The sequence below is a fragment of the Jaculus jaculus genome, chromosome 17 (assembly GCF_020740685.1).
Source record: "Jaculus jaculus isolate mJacJac1 chromosome 17, mJacJac1.mat.Y.cur, whole genome shotgun sequence".
In the NCBI taxonomy this organism is placed as follows: domain Eukaryota; kingdom Metazoa; phylum Chordata; class Mammalia; order Rodentia; family Dipodidae; genus Jaculus; species Jaculus jaculus.
In genome coordinates this window covers 32588881-32614368 of record NC_059118.1, presented here as the reverse complement: position 1 = coordinate 32614368, position 25488 = coordinate 32588881, and the positions used below count along the sequence as shown (strand labels likewise).

The 25488-nt window shown below is 43.5% G+C and overlaps 1 protein-coding gene across 1 annotated transcript in view; it reads right to left on the bottom strand.

Annotated features, from left to right (window-relative positions):
* Zbtb38 (zinc finger and BTB domain containing 38) overlaps window positions 1-25488 on the bottom strand; it is a 101577-nt gene that overhangs the window by 55377 nt on the left and 20712 nt on the right. The window contains exons 3-5 of the mRNA XM_004663585.3: window positions 23068-23133; window positions 22106-22550; window positions 4653-4756 (exon numbers count right to left, since the gene is read on the bottom strand). The gene's annotated coding sequence lies outside the window, so the exon portion shown is untranslated. The remainder of the gene's footprint in view (window positions 1-4652; window positions 4757-22105; window positions 22551-23067; window positions 23134-25488) is intronic.

The window sequence follows — 25488 nt, the reverse complement described above, 5'->3', positions numbered from 1 at the left end:
TGCCTTAACTGCTGAGCCATCTCTTCAGCCCTGTTAATCTTTTTTAAACTTATTTTGATTTATTTATTTGTTTGAAACACAGAGAGAAAGAGGCAGACACAGAGAAAGTACTATGGGTGTGCCAGGGCCTCTTGTAAATGAACTCCAGTTGAATGCACCACTTTGTGTAACTGGCTTTATGTGGGTACTGGGGAATTGAACTCAGGTCATCAGGCTTTGCAAGCAAGCACCTTTAATTGCTGAGCCATCTCTCCATCCCTATTTGTTAATTTTTTTTTATTTAAAAAATTTTTTATTTATTTATTTGAGAGCGACAGACACAGAGAGAAAGACAGATAGAGGGAGAGAGAGAGAATGGGCGCGCCAGGGCTTCCAGCCTCTGCAAACGAAGTCCAGACGCGTGTGCCCCTTTGTGCATCTGGCTAACGTGGGACCTGGGGAACCGAGCCTCGAACCGGGGTCCTTAGGCTTCACAGGCAAGCGCTTAACCACTAAGCCATCTCTCCAGCCCCCTATTTGTTAATTTTTATCAGAAGCTGTGACAATACTCATCTAAAACACAGATCCCCTGGCCTACTCCAAATTACTGAATCAGAATCCTCAGGCCTGGGAATGTACATTTTGACAAGTTCCTCAGTACCTATTTGCTTGAGACAGGGTCTCAAGAAGCCCAGGCTGGTTTGAACCCACTATGTAGCTGCCAAGGATGATCCTGAATTCCTGCTTCTCCTGCCTCTGCTTCCAGAGTGTTGAGATTATACACCTGTGTCACGACATTATTTTGTGTGGTGCTGGGGACTGAACCCAGATGTGAGGTAAGTTCTCTACCACCTGAGCTCCCACCTTTCTCCAGGTGAATTCTTATTCATACTAAATTGCTGATCCCTTGAACTTGAATTCACCAGTATAATGGGATAACTTCAAAACTGAGTCATGAAGATAAAAACTTTGTATGTAGATGCACATCATGCATAAAAATGTCCATGTATATGCAAGGTTGTGAGGCAAAGGAAATTAAAACTTTTTAGTTGTCTAGCATGGTATTGTTACTCACCAAATTGTAACTCAACCTTCAAAATAAACCTATAGGAGGTATAGATGAAAAAAGTTAGGCTTATAGGAAGTTTCTTAATGTTACAAGCCCAGAAAATGGCCCAGTGAGTATGTGAGACTGTTGACTTCAGCCTCCTCACTTTTTTAAAGTTCATGTGCTTATGAAAATAGACAAGCCATACACTAGCTATGTGATAAAAGACAATAGAATTGAGTTCCTTTTAGCAAGTTTTTTTGGTGTGTGTATGTGTGTGTGTGCGTGCATGCATATTTGTATGGGGGGTATATGTATGACATGTGTATGCAGGTGTGCATACCCTGTTGTGCACCCAGATGTGCATGTTGCAGAGGCCAGAGCTAGAGTACTTCACTTTGATAAGAGTCTCTCACTGAACCTGGAGCTCCCCGTTTTTCAGGTTGAAATGAAAAAGGGATCTGACCAGGGATTCCCGGTGATCCTGTTGTCTCGGCCCCTCTCAACGCTGAGGTCACAGGAAAGTTGTAGCCATTCTTGACTTTCTATGTAGGTGCTGGGGTAGAATTCAGGTCTTCATGCATAGCAAGCATTCTTACTCACTGAGCCATTTCCCCGGTCCCTACTTTTAGAAGCTTTTTATATCAACAGAAAGGTAGCTATTAAAACACTCATTCTATTAAGGAATGTTCTTTAATTTGCCTGCTGATAATGGGATACAGTGCTCAGACTACTATAAAATTTTAGGAGTGACAAGTGTGTTTGGAGGCATGTTAGGATCAAATTGAGGAGTGATTTATGCAAGATTTTTTCTTGATTTGTGAAAGCCGTGAACTTATGCAAATGAAACTACTTAATAGTCATGTCATATAACCACACATAGGAAAACACAAATACATAGCCTACTGCTTGTAATCTAGCGGTCTCCTTGAGCCCATAACTCCCACCCCAAGGCTGGATGAAAACCTCATTCCAGGTGCTTCTGAAGTCATGTTCCTTTGGGATTCTTTGCTCTTCTTTCAGACCTTTTCACTCCCTCTTTCTCTTTTGTTTTATCAAAAGGCTCCATATTCAGCCATATTCTCTGAAAACTCTCCTGGAAAATCTCTTTTCTTCCATCACCTCTTGACTTTTTCTTAAATACCAATGGCTCCCAAACCAGCCTTGGCCTTCCAGGGGAGCCCAAGAGCCCATCCATTGGGGCAGACAGCGCCCTTCAGCACTTTGGGCTCAGGACCTGGACCTTCCTCAGGTTCCCATAGTGCTGTGACTGTGGGGAGGCAGCGCCAGCATCAGCTGCTGTTTCCCCAAGAGACAGTGGACCGCCAGGTCTTCCAACCTCACCAACCATTATCCCGGGTAGATTTTCAGCTGCTCTCAGCCCATTTTCTCTCTTCCTTTGGAGGGTTGTAGAAACTTCTACCTTGTCTCTTTGTATCTCCTCCCAACCTCCCCTAAGCTATGCATAAGAGCTTGTTCCTAAGACATATGACATTCCCCTGTTCAAATAACTTTAATGACACTCATTGATTAATACATTCCAATTTCCTAGTTGGCATACAAGACCATTATTGTTCAGTACCAAATATCTTCCAGTTTTATTTCTTCCTGGGCACCTGTAGCGACCAGTTCTAACTCAACTGGACTTGACAATTTTCCCTGAATATACTGCTCTATTCCTATTTCAAATCCCTCCTAAAATTACCATAATAATCTCATTTTATATTTATATCATGGTGTGTATGCTCACTCTCATATATATATATGCATGCATATATTATATTTATATATGTGAATGTATTATATATAGTTGTATATTAAAATATATGCTGTGTGTGTTATATAAATAATGTGTATAAGGTCTGAGAGGAAAGCAGTCTCTATTTTTGTTTTTTGTTGCTAACTTCTCCATTTTTACAGTGTCATACTTATGGTGGCTACTGAACAATTTTGAGGATTTGCCATTTAACATTTATAGAACTCCTTCAAGTTTACAAAACATGTTCACATCTCCTTTGTTTTTATTTGGGAATTAAGTTATAAAATAACATTCAAGTCTTATAATCTGATTTCTATGGCTTACTGCAATTCTCTGCACTGTCTCTAACTTTCTATCATATAAACCAAACAAAGTATTTCTTCAACTGCTTTACTTTAAACATTCACAGTCTCCTGGCCTACAAGTATTTTTGAATGGAAGAAAGTCTTCTTGCCAAACCATTTCCTTTTTGTCTGTGGATTATGTAGGTAAATAAAAAGCCCCCATCACTGGTGACAGTGATAGAAAAATGAAAATTTCAAAGAGAAGTTTGAAATTCCTAAACATTTTAAGAATTTGGAAATGTGTCATGCACCAATCTTTAACATCTATAGAGTTGATATTTCAAAATATGACCAACTAAAAAATCATTAACAGTTGAGTAAATAATTCTTGCTAAAATATGGGACAGGACTAATATCATAATTATAAAAACATAAGCTGCTGGGCATGGTGGTACATGCCCGTAATCCCACACTTAGGAGAAAGAGGTAGGAGGATCCCTATGAGCAAGGCCAGCCTGAGACAACAGAGTGAACAGTTCCAGGTTAGCCAGGGTTACAGTGAGACTCCACCTCAAAACAAACAAACAAACAAACAAACAAACAAACAATAAGCTATTTGAATACCCAAATACCTTATACAAATTAAATTAAAAAATGGATCCAGGGGCTCTTGATTTATTTATAAGCTGAAAGCATAAGTCTAATGGATGGAAGGATATATTGAAAGTAGAAAAAATGAAAATTTGAATTGACATGCAAGACCTCTGAAATGTCCCTTACTGTGATCTGTTCTTATGACAACTGCCACTTCATCACCACTGGAGACACACAGGTAAAGGAAAGCAAGACACCTTGCCCATCAACTTTATCTCTTTGGACTTGAGCTAAACTTTGTGTGGCAGAGTCCCGGAGGACAAGCACTTCGCTTTGAACTTTGTGATCCTAGCACAGGGCTTTGAACACAGAATGTACTCCATGAAGGAAGGATGAGATGCGAAGCCCTCCATGACACATCTCCGTCACTCAGCCCTGCATGCACACAACTGCTGGACACAGTAGTTTAAGCTGTCACCGTCCCCTCTAGGACTTTGCATATAGCCCCTGGGGTAAAGCTTGTAGGCCGGGCAGCGGTGTGAGAATTGCAAGCATCTCAGCAAAGGCTCGTCACACTTACACACTCTTAGACTAACCCCGGGCTCACTCTCCAGCAGGCCAAGGAGCTGGCTGCCTGACTGGCAACAGAGTCCTGCCTTGACTTCAGCTCACGGGGACGTGATAAAGCCATGGAAACTCTGTGTCTATGGGTCCTCACAACTTTAAGCAGCCACAAGTCTATCAAGACATGTACAAAAGCACCCCTGACAGTTGGCAGCAGAACTAAAATGAAAACCCAGTTGTTGTGAAGCTCTGTTCCCCAGCTCCCCCTCGCTGCCGCGGCCCTGCCCAGCACAGCGTCTGAGAGTCATGGAAACTTTGTAATGCACAAGCCTGGTGGATCTTATCATGAATCACACGCCCCAGTCCTTCAAAAACAGCCATTTCCTATTTCATGTAGACTAAGGAAGGACACAAACTCAGTTACCTCAGTTGGAACAGACCAGCCTTAACAGAGTTAGTTTCCGTGGTTTGGAAGAAATCACTTGGAAATCCTTGGTTCTGAGTCCTCCATCTCATCCACATCAAGGTCTAAAAAAAGAAAAGAAGTGCAGATCCCATGACCAGCTGCCAGGATTCCATGTTTCAGCAACAACGGTAATAGTGATTAATGTGTATTGAACACCTACTGTCTGCATCAAATGGCCTGGAGTAATCGCCAAAGCTCCCCCCAGCTGTGGGGAACGTTTCCCCATTTTACAGCTGCAAACACAGAGAAGCTCTGAGAGGTCATGAACCTGTTCAAGGTCACACAGCTAATTTAAATGAGGGCTGGCACTCCCACCCAGGTCAACTTGATTATAAAACCTGGACCACTAAGCAGTAAACCAAGGTTTCAAAAGCTTCTTGGACAGTGACCATTTTTTTTGAAGTTACATTACATAAGCTGAGAGCCAAACGTTTAATTAAACAATACGTACTCTTACTATGTGCAACACATGCTGTTTCCCTTCATTTCTAATGTAGCATATATTCTTAAAAATTAAAAATCCCAGTAGTGACCTAGGAAACAATTCTAAAGTCTTCTAGAGTGTGTGTTCACTCTTAGAAAACCACTGCTCTGGTGGGGTATGGTGGCATAGGCCTGTAATCCCAGCAATTGGTTATACCGCTGCAAGGTTGAGAACAGCCTGGGCTACACAGTTAGTTCTATACTAGCCAGAGCTATTTAGAAAAAGAAGGACGGAAGGAAGGCAGGAAGAAAAGAGAGGTAGGTAAAAGAAAAATAAAGCAAAACATTGCTCTTGGATCATAGATCTAGGAACTCACTAAGAGTTTTTCTTAAAGTACGACAAACCCCCATTCTTTCCAGCCATGAGAAACGGAGCAAACAGAGAGCTTCGCAATTAGGAAAACAAAAAAAGTCTTTAACCTTTTGAAAACGCATACAGTGCGTAGCGCATATCATCTATAATGGGTCGCCAGAAGGGCTATTCCATTAGGCCCAAAGTCCAAAATGGAATTAGGCACTTACCCACCGCAGAGCAGGCGTTATAAAGCGGAGCCGGGGACGGACTAAAATCTTGGGTGACTTATTAGATACCCTGCAAAGAGGAGTCTAGCAAGCCGCGGTTGTGTTGGACCAACAGACAGCGCAACGGCTGCAGGAGTCGGCGGCTAAGGCTCTGCAAACCCCTGGGGGCAGGGCTCTGCCTTTGCACGTCCCGTTCAATTCCCGGGCTAGGTGTTGCAGCCGGAAATCATCCCGATCCCGCGGGGTCCGGTCTCGGGTCGGCTTGCGATCCCGGGAAAGGGAGATGCGACAGCCGGCGCAGTTCCGAGCCTGCAGGACGGGAGCCCTGCGCGTCCCGGGCCCCAGGTGCCCCCGGCGGCCACCGCGCAGCCCGCGCCCGCAGCTGAGGCCAGCCCCGTCCCCGCGCCTGCCCGCGGGCACCTGCGGGCGCTGCGGCAGCTCGGCCGGGCACCGCGGGACCCCTGCCCGGAGCCCCGCCCGGCCCCGCCCGGGCCACTTACCGAGCTCCGCTCCGGGCCGCCCGGCGCGCTGCCCCCCGGGGTCCATGGCGCTTCCGGACCCGCGAGCGGGGCCGCCGCACAGCGCCGCCCAGAAAATGGACGCGGCCCGGCCGACCGGGAAGAGATCGGGCGACGGGGACCCGCGCGGAGCACTAGGCCTGGGCGGGCGGCGCGACCCGCCGGGGAGCTGCGGGGCCCCGGGAGCCTCCTCCCCGGGGACGCGGGGCCTGGACCGGGGCGATGGCCAGTGCGGGGCCGAGGCCGGCCCTGGGCACGCGACAGGCCCGGCATGGAAGTCCTGTGCAGACGGAGCCGCACAGGAACAGAACGTCACCTGTCGGGAGAGGCCTAGACTGATCTTCCCAACGGGGTAGAAGAACTGTTTTCCGCCAACGAGCCAGCCCTTTTCCCTAAAGAAGGGGCACTGCCCGCCGGAATCCTTTCCCACCATCCAGGGGTTGCGCACTTGGGTATTTTTCTAAGCAGGTCACAGATTCACCTTGTGGCGCTAACTGCCTCGCTGTTCATGGGCAAGAGTTTTTGTTTTGTTTTGAATCGCCCACCCTCCCTGTGTTCTGATAGTACTGAGGCTTATTCCAAGTTTTACTCTGGAAAGGACTCACTCCCAGGCTGTAAGTTAAAAGCATGAAAAGGTCTATTCTTTGCCTGCGGTACAGCCAGTTTTTAGCCTGGACTACTGAGCCTGGGAGTCTGCGCCCAGTTCCTGGCTGAGTGGTAAGAATGACATCATTTTGGTGAACTAAGTAGATCTCAATACGAATGCAAAGTAAAACATTCTTAATGATGCTGGGAGGGGGGGGGAATCAAATAAAAGAATCCCGTTTAACAATGAAAACGGACTGCTCAGTGATTAAGGCACTTGCCTACAAAGCCTAATGACACTGGTTCCATTCCCCAGTACCCATGTAAAGCCCAGATGCACAAAGTGGTGCATGTATCTGGAATTCGTTTACAGTCTATCTCCCTGCAAATAAATTAAAAATATGTAAAAAAAAAAAAGTATTTAAAAATGAAGGCAGAGTTGTGGTAGCTGACGGGTTGGGCAATATGCATACACATGTCTGCACTAGCTGCGCCTCAAATTTCTCAATACCAAGTACCCTTGATTCTCTGTCCAGAAGCCACACATTCAGAAAGTTCAACTCCGCTAAACTGCACTTAAAAGTAATGATTCATCTTTCCTCTTAAAAAACATCTTGCAATGCTTTTGTCTACATAACGGTCAATCAGAGCTTCCAGAGCTAACCTGTTGGTAAAAGTGGATCTTAACCTTAAAAACAAACAAACAAACAAAAACCTCATGCTCTAATTGGATGTTTGTACATTTCCAAACGGAGACTCTGGCAACTCTCAAAATGATTCAAAATCCTCTGAGGAAACTGAAGCACACAGACTGGGAGGGACACGTACGGCCTGTTGCTCTCGGCGATTCCGTGACTGGAAGGCGGGAAGTGGCCAGTAAGGGAACTGGCCTTTAATTTCAGCCTGCCTGGGTTTAAAGCCCAAGTTTGTTGCTTCTGAGGCCTCAGCTCAGAGCAAATTCTGATAATATTAGGACCTATCTTCTAGGGCTTTAAAAATATTTTATTTTTATTTATTTAAGGTAGAGAGAGAGAATGGACATCCCAGGGTCTCCAGCTGCTATAAACGAACTCCAGACACATGTGCCGCCTTATGCATCTGGCTTACATGGGTCCTGGGGAATTGAACCTGGGTCCTTTGGCTTTGTAGGCAAGCGCCTTAATCTCTAAGCCAATCTCTCCAGCCCTCCTCCTAGGGCTTTTGAGAATTCGATAATATGTGGGAAATACAACAGTGCCTGGCACATAGTAAATTCTCTATAACTGCAAGCAGAGTAGGGGTGCTAACGCTGAGAGTTAATATCAGAGTTAGTGGTTTTGGTGTTGTCGCAGGGCCAGGGATTAAACATGGAGCCCACCATGCACTATAGATGAGCGCTGTGCCACTGAGTGTGTGTGTGTTTATGCGTGTGTGTGTGTGTGCGTGTGTGCGTGATTGTGCACTGGGATCCCAGAGCCCTGGACATGTTCTACTGAACTACATCCTCCCCAAGTATTCAGAGTTTTGAGTTCCTAACATTCCAGTAGTGAGAAACAGCTAGTGTGTGTGAAACCACCTTTATGGTCTAGAAAATTTCCATAGGTAATCTGCTAGGATCATATGGTGAGTGATGACAGAGGACTTAATACAGGTCTGACTCCAAGGTCCTCTTTCTCATTCTGCTAGCATGTTAAGGTGGCACCTTGGTCAAAAGCTGTCGACAGCTTGTTACCTGTGAATCTGTTACCAGATTCCCTTGTTATCTTGCTTTCTTAAGAGGCTTAGCAAGTAAATGGCTTCTAACTTCCACTGGGACATTCACAAACAGTGACATTTCTTTCTCATTGGAGCCAAATGTTTCTTGAGAAATGAGATTTCCCCAATTGTTATTAATAACTAAAATATCACAGCAACAGTTTTAAACACCACTGTCAAAAACTTACATAATAAGCCAGTCCTTCAAAATTTTCCATCCTTCCTCATAACCGGTTGCAGACTCTCTCTTTTAATCATTCTTTTAAGTATGGGGAACTATCTGGAAATTTCCAGGAACATCCCACCTTGTCATAATTATATTCCTTTCTGGAAAGGTTTTCTTTACAGAAAATTTTCTTCTCAGAGCAATTAAATGTGATAATTTTTTCTGTAATTTTCACTCAATACATTTAAAAAGGAAAAAAAAAATTAAGACTTTCAAATTTTTCCTCTCTTAACTTTCTACCTGTTCAGCTTCACAGCCTGGCTCCTGATCCTTTTCCAGGTAGCAATCCTTGTTTCTACCTCGTTTCTTTTCATTTCCACGCAGTTTTTGTTATGCTATGAGGGTCCGCTTATGCTTTCTGACTCAGACTACTGGTCAATTTAACACTGACTGGCCCAAGTTTTATTGAGAGGGCTTTAATATCACAATACCAGCAAATAAGAAGACTCTTTTAACCTCCTTCCTCTCCTTGTTTCTGCCACACGTCAGGGTCTGCTGCTTCCTCTGCTTTTTCACTGGGAGGCAGTGACGTGGTGAACGTTTGTCCTCTTCCCCATCCTGATGGCTCTCACCGAATCCTGTCACTCAGCCCTCCTTCCTATGGCTGCTCTCTCCTGCTCTTCAGGCACGTTGTGGCCATCTCTGTCTTGTGGCACTTTCTCTCATCCCCACCACGTTCCTGAATGGCCTCTGTCTCCTGTGTCACGTTGTGTTGACATGGACGCTGTCTCTGAGGAGGCTTTGTCTGGAGTCCTGGAAAATAACTGTGTGTGTGCATCCTAAGTGACGGGACCAAGGTCTGTGGGAGGATTCCTATTCCACCTAGAGTGGGTGCTGGGTGTCCCTACCAGACCCAGATTAATTGCTGTCACGTGGGAATGCCAGATTTGTAGAATAGCCCAATGAAGTGCCAAATCAAGATCTTTACGCAGTGTTTGAATCCCAGAGCTCTCTACCTAGACCCGCCTCGCTCTCCTCACACCTATTCATGTTATCCTGGGACGCCTGAGACCGCCTCCTGATATGACAAGCTGCTTCTTGGTCCTCTATTGCAACCCCCAAACCTAATATGTAGAATCTATGAATTTTGACTACAAAAATAAAAGAGGGCTGGAGAGAGGGTTTAATGGTTAAGGCACTTGCCTACAAAGCCAAATGACTCAGGTTCGATTCCCCAGGACCCATGTAAGCCAGACGCACAACGTGGCGCACACATCTGGAGGTTGCAGCGGCTGAGTGTCCTGGCAAGCTCATTCTCTGTCTCCCTCTCTGTGCCTCTTTCTCTCTCCCTCTCAAGTAAACTTAAAAAAATTTAAAAATAAACAGGGACAAAGAAAGGGGGGAAAAGGAAGAAAAGAGAAAGACTATGAATCTGATCAAGCCTGTAACCATAACTGCCAATTTACAGGACATTTTTGAGACAGACAGGGGCATCTAACATGGCATAAAGGGTTGTACTACTCCAGCTTCTAATTGGGAAAAATTCTGTGCTCTGTTTAATTTATTTCTTCTTATTTATTTGTGAGATGAGAGAAAGAGAATTGAATGAGAAGGGGCGCACCGGGGCCTCTTGCCACTACAAATAAACTCCAGATGCATGTGCCACTGTATGCATCTGGATTTATGTGGGTATTGGGGAATTGATCCCAGGCAAGTAGGTTTTGCAAGCAAATGCCTTTAACCATTTTTTAAAAACTACCAATAGCATTTTCAAGGATGACAAAGAAGGAGGGAAACATGTAGAGTAAATGAAACTGAAGAAATTATCAACTGCACTAAGGGGAACTTACTTGGAATTGTGCTTTGGCTGCATAAATTGCTAAATGACGGAATCAAGTTTAAAGACTTCCTGTGATATGTAGTGGTATTTGGCACTATGGTATGGCAATGTGTGGTCATTTCTTGAGTAATGCTTTTTCATTTATGCATATTCTAAACATTTAGAAGAACTGTAAGGACAGCACATGACAGCCTGGTTTCCTTCTACCACGTCGTCTCCCTGCGTCCCTCCCTCCATACTTTTGAACGATTCTCTCTTTTTAAACATATTTTATTTATTTATTTGCAAGCAGAGAGTTACATAGAGAGAGAGAGAGAGAGAGCTCTAGTCACTGCAAGTGAACTCCAAATGCATGTGCCACCTTGTGCATCTGACTTTACGTGGGTTCTGGGGAATCGAACCCAGGTTGTTAGGCTTCGCAGGCAAGGCATCTCTCCAGCCCTGAACTACTTTCTTTTAGCCCTACCTCCTTCAGTATATTTTTCTAAGACAAAGTTTTCTCTAAGAATTTGTGTTTTTAGAATTATACTGAAAGAGTCAGTGATGAAATGATTTGCTTCAAAATAGTGGCTGAATTGACATGCTTCTACGTATGTTTAAGATTTTCATAGCAAAATTTCAAAGGCTTCTTTGTGAAAGGCTTTATGATATAAAATGCTGGCTCTACAACATTAAGCAGATAGGAAGGCATCCATTGTGTCTACAAAGTATTGTCTCAACTATTAAAAATTTACCATATTATGGGGCTGGAGAGATGGCTTAGCAGCTAAACGCTTCCTGTGAAGCCTAATGACCCTGGTTCAAGGCTTGATTCCCCAGGAACCATGTTAGCCAGATGCACAAGGGGGCGCACATGCATCTGGAGTTGTATTGCAGTGGCTGGAGGCCCTGACATGCCCATTCTCTTTCTCTCTCTACCTTTCTCTCTTTGTTTGTTGCTCTCAAATAAATGAATAAAATATTTTTTTAAATTACTGTATTGTATAGATGAATGATTGAAATGATAAATATGAAAACATTAACTTTCTAGCTTATTTCACAGCCTGTTTATGTTAGTTTAGTAAGAAATAAGTAATATAATTAGAAAGGAAAAAAACATTCAATTTAAAATATTATTAGGAGGTGGTTGTGGTGGCACATGCCTTTAATCCCAGGATTAGGGAGTCAGAGGTAGGAGGAGTTTGAGACCAGCCTGGAGCTACAGAGTAAATTCCAGGTCAGATTCAGCTAGAGTGAGACCCTACCTCAAAAAAAATATGTATACACACACACACACACACATACATATATACCATAGAAAGTAAAGCACACATGTGGTCTAGATCTGGCCAGTGGGTCCCCAAATCAGCAGATTATAATTTACAAAGTGGATTTTCAATGCCAGACATCATAGTCCATGCCTGAAATCCTAGCATTCTGGAGGCTGAGGCAAGAAGGTCATGACTTTGAGGCAAGCCTGGACTACATATGGACACTATATTTCAAAGAAAGAAAGTAAAGAAGAAAGGGAAAAAAGAGAGAATTTTCAAATTCAGTCTATGACCTCTTTTTGTGTGGTCCACAAGCCAAGGATGGTTTTTATATTTTTATTTTTTAATATTTTATTTGTTTATTTGAGAGAGTAAGAAAGAGAAGCACAGAGAGAATGGGTGCACTGGGCCTCACTGCAAGCAAATTATAGACACATGAGCCACCTTGTGCATCTGGCTTACTGGAGAATTGAACCTGGATCCTTTGGCTTTGCTGGCAAGCACCTTAACCACTAAACCATTTCTCCAGCCTGATTTTTACATTTTTAAGTAACTGGGGGCTGGGGGGAGGGAATCAAAAGAAGACCATTACATGATGTGAAAATTGTGAAATGAACATTAAATGAAACATTATAGAGACACAATCACAGTCATATCTATCATGATTATTTTACTTAATATTGTATGAGTTTTATCAATACAAAAGTTGTTTTCTTCCTTGTTGTATAAATACCTGGACAATTCCCTCACCTTTGCCTGAACCCACCATTAAACAAAACTTTTGGGAGGCCACTGATGTGACCTAGCTTCCTGCACTGGACCCTAGCAGACCAAACCAAACTGGAGATATTCTATACCACTAAACTGGAATTATATTGTTTGTCTGATCTTCTGAGAAACAAGTAGAGACAATCCCCAAACAGGCCAGTTTTAGTGGCATGATGAGGAAGTCTCCTCTGCTTCTTGTGCTGTCCTGTTTCCTTGTTCCTGCTCTAGCCACCTTATAAAGCCCACTGATCTGCCCAAACCAGCATGGTGCCTTTTGAATTTTTTCGCTTTTATTATTTTTATTTTAGAGAGCGAACGAGAGACAGAGAAAGAGAGAGATACAGAGAGGAAATCAGTGCACCAGGGCCTCAGCCACTGAAATTGAACTCCATATGCTTGTGCCACCTAGTGGGCATGTGCGACCTTACACTTGCCTCACCTTTGTGAGTCTGGTTTATTTGGGATCTGGAGAGTTGAACATGGGTCCTTAGGCTTTGCAAGCAAGTGCCTTAACCACTAAGCCATCTCCCTAGCCCACCTTTCTACTTTTTTATTGATGGGGTCTACCTAATGAATAAATCTCTAGTAAAAATCAATTATATCTTTGTAAAAATATTTTTATTTTTATTTACTTATTTTAAAGAGAAAGGGGGGGAGAGACAGAGAAAGGGAGATAATGGGCACGACAGGGCCTCTAGCCACTGCAAATAACTCCAGACACATGTGCCACCATGTGCATCTGGCTTATGTGGGCACTGAGGAATCAAACCTGGGTCCTCATGCTTAGCCCGCAAACATCTTAAATCGCTAAGCCATCTCTCCCAGCCTCAATTATATTTTTCAATGCAATTTGTTTAAATTTTGTTTGTTTGTTTGGTGGTGCTGCAGACTAATTCAGGGCTTTAGCATGTTAGGCAAGAATGCTATTCCAGTGAAATCTTGCTCTGTAACATCAAAAAGTCTGTGATATTCCTTATCTGAACTTCTACAGAGCAAGGGCTGGGCTCCCCCAGAACTTGAAAGCAGTTTGTTAAGCGGAAAGAGCAATGAACTAGGAGTAAAGCATGAGCTTATTTTTAACTCCCCCACAAAATCTCTAGAAGGTACAATTTCTCTGTTCATAGCCCCTCAGTGAGAGAAAGAAGCATCTATTGTGCCAAAGCAAGTAAAAAAAAAGTCTGCTTTGAATTCTTGGACGAGCTAGGCAAGAAGTGCACTAAATGCTGGCCTGCCACCCTGGCATGGGTAGACCAGCCCAATGGCCCCTGGGAGTGCTCAAGAGAGGCTCAGACCACACAGGCTGGTGAAGAAGGAAGGGAAGGAGGGAGGGAAGAAGAGAGGAAGGGAGAGAGGGAAGGAACAGGCTTTGGGGGCTCTAAAAGCAGAGGAGCATGACTCCAGGAACAAGAATTTCTCAAATCTGCAGCTTAAAGCAGGTATTTGGAACATGTGGATGGGAGCCTTAGGACAGAACTGGAGACTGTTTAGGCTCTGGGATTAATCACTTTTGAGGACGCTCATCAGAAGGTTCTGCACAATAGGCTATGTAGGACAATTAAGCAACAAGGCCAACAAGATGACCAAAGCCAGACAGGATGGCACAGCACCCAGTCTCTGCAGTGGGTCTGTAGCTAACATTCACGGGCTCTCCCAAGACGTTTTTCTAGTCATAACCCCTCTCCTTCTCCATCTCCCCTCCCCCCGCATCCTGAACCTCTGGGGTACAGCAAAGTAGCCTCTCCTGTCGGTGCCCCAGCTGTCCCCAGGCTGCTCTTTAGTTTCTGCTTCCTGGTCTTGCTCCCTACTTTCCCCTTTGCTGCTCTCGCAGTGAGCAGCATCTCCCCATTTTGCTTCCCGGGCAGGCACGGCATTCTCTTTCACATGGCCTCCCCCGGGACCCTGCACCCTGTGTACTTTGGAGAATCCGTGGTGTGGCTCTTTCCTGTCCCGCTAAAGAGCCTCCATTTTCCTTCCAGAACTCAAGGGGGAGGCGGGAATTACAAGGGCGCTGCCCTTCTGGGATTTAACCACGCTCTCAGCTGGTGGCTTTTGTTTTCTCGTCTCACTGGCTTGTAAGGCCCTTGGGGCAGGCACAGTGCGTCACGCTCTGCACAGGGGAAAACGGGCAGCACTGTGAAGCTTTAATTAGAGCAAGGCCTCAGACGGGGTAGGAGATTTTAGTATGCAAAAAAGAAAAGAAATTTCAAAATATCCATTTGGCGACAGTGATCATGGGTAAGGAAGAGAGTTTATTTTATTATGAAAAGCTAATAATGAAAGCTTTCATTGCCTTTCAAGAACACAAAGAAAATATTTATGCAAGCTTTTTTTTTTTTGGGCGGGGGGGTTTCGAGGCAGGGTCTCACTCTAGCCCAGGCTGACCTGGAATTCACTATGTAGTCCTAGGGTGGCCTTGAACTCACAGCGATCCTCCTACCTCTGCCTCCTGAGTGCTGGGATTAAAGGCGCGAGCTACCATGCGCGGCTAGACGGGCATTTTTTTAAAAAAACGTTTTTTTGTTCATTTTTATTTATTTATTTGAGTGTGACAGAGAGAGAAAGAGAGAGAGAGAGAGAGAGAGAGAGAGAGAGAGAGAGAGAGAGAGAGAATGGGCGCGCCAGGGCTTCCAGCCACTGCTAACGAACTCCAGACGCGTGCGCCCCCTTGTGCATCTGGCTAACGTGGGTCCTAGGGAATCGAGCCTCGAACTGGGGTCCTTAGGCTTCACAGGCAAGCGCTTAACCGCTAAACCATCTCTCCAGCCCTAGATGGGCAATTTTAAAAACAAGGCAGCATCAAAAAGCAAGCTCCCTGCACAGGGAGGGCAGACACAAGTGCCGACCTCTAACACGAAGCAGAAATAGCCACAGAAGCCAGGAAGCCGCCAAGGAAAAACTGCAGAATTGGCTGTATGACCACAAGAGCAGTTTCTGGTCAAGGAGATGTTTAGACCATGGCACTGGCATGCTGGAATCTGGCACCAGCTCTCTGGCTTACCTGCTGACCAGAAAGCTTTCTGTAGAACCGTCAGTCAGCTGGGAGACCCCGTTGTCAGCCCCAGAAGGTAAGAAGGCAAAAGCTTCTAGCCGGAATCACAAATGCACATTTTTGCATTCAAGGGCTTCTCCACCTCACACCTGCTCATGAATTCAAAAGTGGCAGCTGCCACTGAGGTGAGCTGGCACTGTAGAAAGACCAGCTTGCAGAAGGGTAGCCAGACATGCGGGGGCTGATTAGGAGCCAGCACGTCCACACAAAGTCTGAGAGAAGAACAGTCCTGACCTTGGCTGAGCTGACTCCAAACTGAAGATGGGGAGCAGTCACAGAGGTCACTAAGAGAATGCATTTCTTTCTGCAACAGGGAGGACACATAAGTGTGCCTGTCCCTGTCAGCTCCAGCCTTGTGTGGGAATCTGGGTGGAGCCCCATGGGAACCCTGTCCTCATCCGTTCCACCTGGCTGGCAGCAATTTCTGTCACCTAGTAGATGCTCATCAAATGCTCCAAGCATGCTCCAGTGCACTCCTCCCATGACAGGCAGGTCTCTACCACACAGAACCAGAACACACCTGCCTCCCTGCAGTGGGATTAAGCCTCAAAACCAGCAAAATATGAGCCTGTGAGGTTAAGAATCAATGTTAGAAAGTACTTCTGAGGGCTGGAGAGATGGCTTAGCAGTTGACACCCTGGTTCAATTCTCCAGGTCCCACGTTAGCCAGATGCACAAGGGGTTGCACGCATCTGTAATTCGTTTGCAGTGGCTGGAGGCCCTGGCGTGCCCATTCTCTCTCTCTCTCTGTGTCAAATAAATAAATAAAAATAAAATATTTTAAAGAAAGTGCTTCTGAAATGTCTCAAAAGCCCTGAAGAGCCTGACTTGTACAGCAACCCTATCCTTTGTTTCTCTGACCCTTGTCACCAGACTAACCTGAAAGGCTCTCAAGTACTTTCTTGCCAGGCGTGGTGGCGCATGCCTTTAATCCCAGCTCTAGGGAGGCAGAGGTAGGAGGGTTGCTATGAGTTCATGGCCACCCAGAGACTACAGAGTAAATTCTAGGCCAGCCTGGGCTAGAGCCAGACCCTACCTCAAATAACCAGAAAAAAAAGCCGGGTGTGGTGGCACACGCCTTTAATCCCAGCACTCGGGAGGCAGAGGTAGGAGGATGGCCGTGAGTTCAAGGCCACCCTGAGACTACAGAGTTTTCCAGGTCAGCCTGGACCAGAGTGAGACCCTACCTCGAAAAACAACAACAACAACAAAAAAAAACAAAAACAAAACAAAACAAAAATAACCAGAAAAAAAAAGAACTTTCCTGTACTCTTCACTACAACAGAGAAAAATCATTCTACACAGTAGAAGCCACCAACAAAGACCTACGGAGCCAAAGTGCTTTAGTGAAACCTAAAAAATTTTCACTGATTTTAGGACAAACACTGCCTGTAAGATGAGCTACAGGCATTTTGCCTTAAAAAAAAAAAGTAAATGGGGCTGAAGAGATGGCTTAGCTGTTAAGGTGCTTGCCTGTGAAGCCTAAGGATCAAGGCTCTATTCCCCAGAGCCCACGTAAGCCAGATGCATATTATGGTACATGTGTCTAGAATTCGTTTGCAGTGGCTAGAGGCCCTGGTACACCCATTCTCTCTTTAATAAATAAATAAAATATTTTTTTAAAAAAATGGAGGGCCTGGAGAAATGGCTTAGCAGTTAAGGTGCTTGCCTAAATAGCCAAAGGACCAAGATTTCATTCCCTAGGACCCATGTAAGCCAGATGCACAAGGTAGCACATGCATCTGGAGTTCATTTGCAGTGGCTGGAGGCCCTGGTGCACCCATTCTCTCTCTCCCCTCTTTCTTTCTGTCTCTCAAATAAATAAATAAATAAAAACGCAAATGGCTGTGTTGTAGTCAGGTTCGCATTGCTGGTAGAAATCACCCAACCAAAAGCAGCTTGTGGGGGAAAAAAGGTTTATTTTGGCTTACAGGCTCAAGGGGGAAGCTCCATGATGGCAGGGAAAATGATGGCATGAGCAGAGAGTGGACATCACCCCCTGGCCACCGTAAGGTGGACCATAGTAACAGGAAAGTGTGCCAAACACTGGCATAGGGAAGCTGGCTATAACACCCTTAAGCCCGCCCCCAACAATACACTCCTTCCAGGAGGCATTAATTCCTAAATCTCCATCAGCCGGGAACCTAGCATTCAGAACACCTAAGTTTATGGGGAACACCTGAATCAAACCACCACAGGCTGTTTCAATGTTTTGCCATGATTTTAAATTCTGGAGTTCTTTGGAAAAAACAAAACAGAAGGCTTTCCAGAAATGTCCTTGTTCTAAGGGGCCTTTCTTGGGTTGGCATTGAGTTGGTGATAGAATTTCATCACTGCCAGGAACTGTAATGGCTGGAGTTTCAGTAGATGTTCCCAGGCAATTTCAGGATGTTGATGGAGTCAAAGGTAATGACCCCACTGGCACCCGAATCTGGAGTTTGACATGCTGAAACCAGCCCAAGGGACCGCCTTCTTACGGCAGGAGTTTGCATAAGCAAAGGGCAACCGTGAAGTTGCCAGACCTGGCTCTGAGAGCCTAATGGGCCTGCAGGGCCCAGACTGCAGTGTGAGGCTGTACCAGTCTCCTGGCTGGGGCCTCCACATCATGAAGAGCTGCCCTCCAGTGTCATGGCTCCGAGAAGGCTTTCTAAGGCCAGACCTCCACAGTCCTTCTCCCTACCACACATCACCCTTGCTTTTCTGGGGGGACAGGGTGTTTGTGCAGTATGTGTGGTGTATGCACTTGTGTGTCTGCAGTGTGTGTGCCCTGTGCACACACATGGAGGCTAGACTGGTTGATCGTCTTCATCAGCCCCAGGACAACCGTGCCTGGCTTTTGCCATGGATGCTGGGACTCAAACTCAGGTCCTCACACCTGCACAACAAGCCCTCTTACCCACTGATCCATCCTCCCAGCCCTCACTCTTGCTTTTTTTAAAAAAAAATATTTATTTGTGTGTATGTAAGAGCAAGCAAGCAAGATGAGAGAGAGAAAGAGAGAGAGAGAATGGAAGCATAGGTGTGCCAAGGCCTCTTGCTACTGCAAACAGACTCCAGATGCATGTACCACTTTGCGTGTCTGGCTTAACGTGGGTACTGGGGAATCGAACCCAGGCCAGTAGGCTCTGCAAGCAGCGCCTTTAGCCACTGAGTCATCTTCTCCAGCCTACCCTTGCTTTTTAATTGCTAATTTTAATTCCTTGTCTTTAAGACAAGGTCTCACTGTGTTGCAGGCTGGCTTCAAACTCAAGACCCTTCGGCCTCTGTCTCCCCAGTGCTGAGATTCCAGGTGCGTGTCACCTGCCCTCCGCACCCTGCTACTGCCAGCTACCTTTCCTTCTTTGTACTTGTCTTTTGTAGTTATTTGCCTGCAGATTAATTTTTGATCATTTCTCTGCCCTTTGCCCTATATACTAGAGGCAGGTCCATGAGAAGCAAGCTCTGGCTGTTTTATTCCCAACTGCATTTCCAGCTTCTGGAATACGTCTGAGAGGTGCTCGGTAGGGGCTGAGTGTTTAATTACCAAGAAGGCTGTTGAGAACTAAGAACAGCATCTCCTATGGAAAGGCACCATTTATAATGAGCCACATAGGACAGGAAACTCAAAGACGCAGTGTGATTTAGTACTTGGGAGAAAGGTGCTAGAGCATTTTCTAGACCCTTCTCACACGTCAAGCAATAAAGGGGCTATAAAGTCACAGTATGGCTAGCAGTCCATCCATGGCCACAGACATGGCTGAGGAAGTTCACCACCATTGTAGGAGCAAGAGGTGAAATCGCCTATGTCCACTGAATTAAAGCTTGGGCAAACATCCTCTATTCCCCAGAGGAAAAAGAAGAGTTGAGAATTGTATACTACAAATCGTTCAGGCAGAAAACCACACATTTGCTCATTTCGTTTTGGTGAGAACAAAGTGGGTGTTTGCACCGTCTTCCTGCCGCACCTGCTCTGGCCTGCCGAGCGCAAGCCCCTTGGCCAAGAAGTGTAAATGGGTTAAGCCTAGTCTTTGAAGCAGTGAGAGGAGGGAAGTGCCATCTTTAATCGGCAGGAAACATTTTCAGCTTATCTAGGAAATCCAATAATAATGGGAAATGTGTAAGTTTAGAAAAAGCTTTGTGTCTTGTAAGCAGTACTGTGAAATAGGAAGGCAAAACACAACAAAGTAATAAATAATTATTTTTCCATACACTGGTATATTTACTAGAGTGACAATGGTGTGATATATTTCCCAACAGTCTTATATTTGGCTTTCTGGATCCTTGAATTTTATTTCTAATTCTTTTAGACATGACCAAGAGCGACACAGATGAATAATGTCACCTAAAAAGTCATCATATGAAAATCTACATGATGATGCAACCATGCTTGGGTTAAAACAAAAGGATGGACAATTCTATAAATGTGGACTGTGTCAGGCATTCATCTCATGGTAAAAACAATTGCATTCCATCTATCTAATCTTGTAATTAGGATTCAAATGTGTTTGAAATGATTAATTTGTACTGGCCTATCAAAATAGAAGACACTGTAGTTGTAATCTTTATGAATAGCAATAGTGTTTTAATTACAAATGTCTAGATCACTATTTGTTTAAGAGGAAATGACAATAAACCTGACCCTACTACAACTATTAATGCTACTGGACTTAAAATAAACACAACAGTGAATCAGGTGTTGGACATTTCCTTTAGCTTACCATCTAAGAGATTGCATATTCAAAATGTACTTTGTCATTTTAAGTTACAAGCAAAAAGGAAAATGGCTCCCATGCAGCTCAGGGAAAAAAAAAAAAAAAAAAGGTGTTGCAGGAAGGAAGGATATTTCGTGGCAAACCCAGAGCATGAAATCACCAGGAGATGAATCATGTTCTGATATAATTGAGCCACAGAATGATTCTAAACAAATACTTCAGTTGGCCTCAAAACAACACAGTAACAAGAACAAGAGCAACCTCCCTTACACATACGAGACTCCATTGTACAGATAATGCCGTAGGAAATTAGACAGACTGCTAGGCTCAAGCAGCTATTTCCACAGATGGTTTGAACCTCAAAGTTCTTCACCTGGGAGCAAACCTCGGGGAGGTTTCAAGTTGGCAGCATCTATCCCAGAGCCTAACACATCTACAGAGCCGCTCCCATTAAGGCTTGGTGTGCACTTGTCATGGGGAGGGAAGGTTTGTGTTTGGGTCCATGTCTACTTTGAGCTCAGAGGTTAGCGTGGAGGGCTGGGAAAGTAGGAGCCAAGGCATTGGTTGATTCTCAGGATTTTTCTAATACCCTTTGTTTCAGGGGCGCTGACGAATTCGTGGCAATGAAAGTACACCTCTGCACACAAACCTTGACCTGCATGCTGGAGCATATTGTGGAGAAAACCTTCATTTTGAAAGTACTGAGCACAAAGGAGGAAGAAAGCTGTCATTGTGCAAGCTTTTTCTCTCTCTCTCTATTTATCTATATACATATATACACACATATATATTTAGAAATAGAGCTTAGCTTCTAAAGCTTGAACACCGCATTTTTAAAATGACTAAGATCAGTTGAGAGTCTATATGAAAGGAAACAAAACTGAAAAATTTTTCATTAAGCATTTGTTTCCTTTTTAAAAGACTCTTGTGCATATCTGCTATTGCATTTTAAAATATGATTTGGTTACCAAGGAAACAGGTTCCTGCCCGGTGTTAATTTGAAACTAAAATATATTTGAGAAGTTAAGCTCAAAGGAAAGAGCTCATGAAATTATTTTGAAAAATGCCAGATTTTTAGATTTATAGAACCATAATTATATGTCTGCAATGAACCATTCAAGGGGCTCTATTTCATTTAGTGAAGCTCTATTTCTTCTAAGAGAGCCATCTAACCTTAATACTTCTCCTTTTAAAAATTATAGCTCCCCATTCCCCTAGTTACATGTGTGTATGTATATATATATGTGTGTGTTTGTGTGTGTGTGTGTGTGTGTATGTGTGTGCATATATATGTATATATATACAGACACACAAATAGTGTATTTGCCCTTTTATATTACCAAAAAAGATTTAATTTTAGAAGAGTGTGTTTTAATTTTCATCTTTTATACGACACGTTTAAGGACCGCTTCTTAAAATTTAAATATTTTTGATGTTTCTTACTAAGTTTATTTGCGCTCCTGGAAATTATCTCCAGAAACCCATTTATTTTTAGTTTCAAGTTAAAATGGAGCTGAATCATCAGACTTTTCAAAAAATTCTTTTGTCTAGTGGCGCCACACCTATCATATAACTGATATTTTTTTAAAAAAAGAAATCATCTCACTTTTGTAGCAGAACAACTTTGTAAGTTTACAAAAGCTACACCTTTATATAGTACCTGGATAGGGGAGGCTATCCAGTTTAATAACCCCCGTAAATTACAACTATCTTATTTTTTATAATTATAAAAGTCATTTTAAAAATATCTAATGCTCTTGCTATATGGCTCAGAAAATCTATAATGCATGCAAATTTCAGCCTACCTGTGGTATCCCTCAATGCAGTGCTAGCATGAGAAGACACTCAGCCATCTTTATGTAAGGCGATGGAGACCAACTGACTTCTCCGTCTTCTTGCTCACAAGTTTTAGATGCGATTGTCACACACACCAAAAATCACACGCAGAACAGCTTGGATGTACTGTGATCACGAGAACTGAATTTATCAACAGGAAAACAGGACTGAAAAAAGAAGTTTCTCATCCAAGGTTTCTCTGAGGCTGCAACCAATGAGGCTGTGTGTTGAATTTTTTCCCCTTGCTCCTTTGAGAGTTCAAAGCTTGGAGCTGACCACTGCAAAGGCCACTGTCACATTTGCTGAAAATCAAACCACTGATAGCAGCACCGAAAATACAAATGTGAGAACCCAGGTCGCTTGCACACGATGGAGTGCATGAGAGTTAAAAATAGAATCCACCTGGCCTCCTACCTGCATAATAAACATGTAAGTTTCAAGTGTTTAATTTGATATTCACATTAATTAACAATACAACATACATTATTTAAAAGACAGCAAATGCAAGAAGAAAGGGGAGACACCATCTGGTAGCAGAGTTTTGTTGTTCTTGTTTTGGTTTTAGGGTTTTTGTGGGGTTTATTTGGCTTTGTTTAAAAAAAAAAAAACAACAACAAGAAGGCAAAAACATGTTTTGAATGTGATGCAAAGCAAACATCCAGAAGCAAATGCATCAGAAATGAAAGGTGATGTCAAAATATCTAAGGCTGTAATGAGGCAAAAACAAGTCTTCGCTACCAGATGATATGGCACACAGCATTTACATACTCACATCTGAAATACTAGGCAACGTGTAATGAATTCTATACACAGCATGCACACACAGCCCAGCACGGCTAATCCTGCCTGCCATCTTAGGCTCGCAGAAGCAAGACACGCGCTACATGCAGCCCACGAGCACTGGGGAAGGAGGAGGCAGGAGACAGCTCACCTTAAATGCAGTATCTGATTAATGTTGTAAGTGACATTGCATATCAGCCTCAGAGTCTTGGTTCAACTGGGTAGGAGGGAACAAAGAAAAAATGTCATCAACTGGTGATGCAAGATGAAGCCAATCACTAAACACTGTTTAGCAAACTCCAAATTCTGCAGCCAGACAGTAGAAGGCATTTCATGCACTTAAGCAGAGCTGATGCACAATGAGTGAATCCTGCTTCTGAGCACCACGCAGTCCTTTTGCTAAGGAAGGAAGAAAAGAAGCTTCAGCGAGTACTGTCATATCCTCTTCTTGAAGGAAGCTTGCAGTACAGTATGTATCTGGTCCGGGATGCATTTTATAGACTTAATTTCATAAAATTGTTAACAACAGCAAAAAAAAAAAAAAATCAAAACTGTTAAGCTATTGCAAAGTAGAGAATAGTTCTGGTAAAGGGTGAAGCATTTGTAGATTATTTTTCAAAATCCTAAGGTGCCAGCCGGCTTGCAGAAGGATGCATGATCAGTTGTCTGTATCCGTTCTCTAACCTTTAACCACAGTCAGCGTAAATGTATCCTGCTAAATGTATCTTCAGCACAGAACAGCAGATACCGCCGCAGATAGAACTGGATGAAGACGGGAATGAATTTTCCTAAAACTAGATGCTAGATAAAATCAGTACAGAAAAAGAAATTGATGCTGAGTTCCTGTGAATGTACATCTGACCATCATAAACAATAAGCTATCTTTAGGATACTGACCTCGATAATCGTAAGCTTTACGGAAGCATACTATGTGTGTGCTAAACATAGAAAATGCACAATGATTTTTCTTCTCCCTCCCCTCCCAAGAGCTAAATTTTAAAGGAACAAGCCATTTATAGGAATGCCAAAAGGCTACCGAGAGCCCATACCACAGGAGAAGAAGTGGTGCTGTGCTGAGAAGCAACGGTTCTTTGTTTTACTTTGAGGCTTATTTTAGCTACGCTTGTACGATGACATTGACATTAGGAGGTCAGTGCTGACACTGGGTTGCTGTCCGTTTTACGAGTGAAATGTTTCTCGAAAATTAAATCCCATCTACTCAAACACCGAATTTCATGTCTTCTTCAATGCCACCTCCCCCACTGCTCAAGATTGATGGGATCTGGTTTGGCTTCTTGCATTAGGGGCCACCTTCTTTAGGGACTTGAATTCCTAAGCACGAGGAATTAATTTTTTAAATAAAAAAAAAAAACCTTCAAGAATTCTTACACACATACCCTTTCATTCCTCCCCCCCCCCACACACACATTTGAAGCTCAAATTGCAATGAAATGTTTAACATGTGGGACAAAAACTGTTGAAAGGGACGCCTATTCAGGATTTAAAAGAAATGCCTAATAAGCAAATACGATTTTGCTACAAACCAGCATCACTACATCTCCAAAGAGAAAAATATCGTAGCTTGCTAGAAAAAAAAATTTTTTTTCAGACCCACCAGCAGGTTAAAAAGCAGAAAACCGTGTAATTAAACATGCTGTATAAAACAAGAAAAAACAGAACAGATCTCTTCCACTTTATTTTTTTTTTCTGTTAAAAGAAATCATACCCCTAGATCCTGGATATAAGCCAACTTTTTATAAAATGCTATGAGATTGATTTTGAATATGCAATCTTTACATTTTTCTTTGTATCTCTCCCAAAGTCTTTAGCTGCCTATTACATCACTAAATATGCTAATGTTAATTAATTGTAACACATGCAACAATGAATTAATATTTAAGTGGCTTTCTGCTTGAATTAATATTTTCTGGTAGTTTTCCAGTGACTATCTTCTGTAAAAATAATGAGGTTAGCAAAACATTCAAGCTCCCTAGAAATTAGTTAAAGGAGAAAAAAAATTTTGAACATCTTAACTTAGGCACCTCATCCACGCTTCTAGTTTGAGGTCTAACTCTTTCCTCCGAACAGAAGTTGATTTTTAGTCGAGCATGTGGAAAGCACCCTGCTCACATCTCGCCTGTAGGAGTGGAGGGGGTTGTCCAGATGGTGGGTTCTACCTGATCCCTAGCAAGATCTCTTCTTCTTGGAACACAATTCTCTCTCACAAATACTCTAGAAATAAATAGGATTCAACAAAAACAGTAGTTGTTGGTCCAACATGTCCACCACTTCATTCTCTTGGAGCCCCAGCTAACAGTGACAGTGACAGAAAATTAGAATGGAATGTCCTTAGGCCAAGTCTTCCTGTACCATGGGTTCAGGAATTCAAGAATTTCCTGCTGAATTATGGACACCAATTTTGTATATGATCACCTATAAAATAAGGTCCTCTAAGAGGGGTGGAAGGTTGAAGCAAACACCTAGGCATTTGACACTCAATACCTGGTGCGATATTTTCTATGGATAACATTTGAAAACTAGACATTCACATTACTCATTCACAAATTATTAT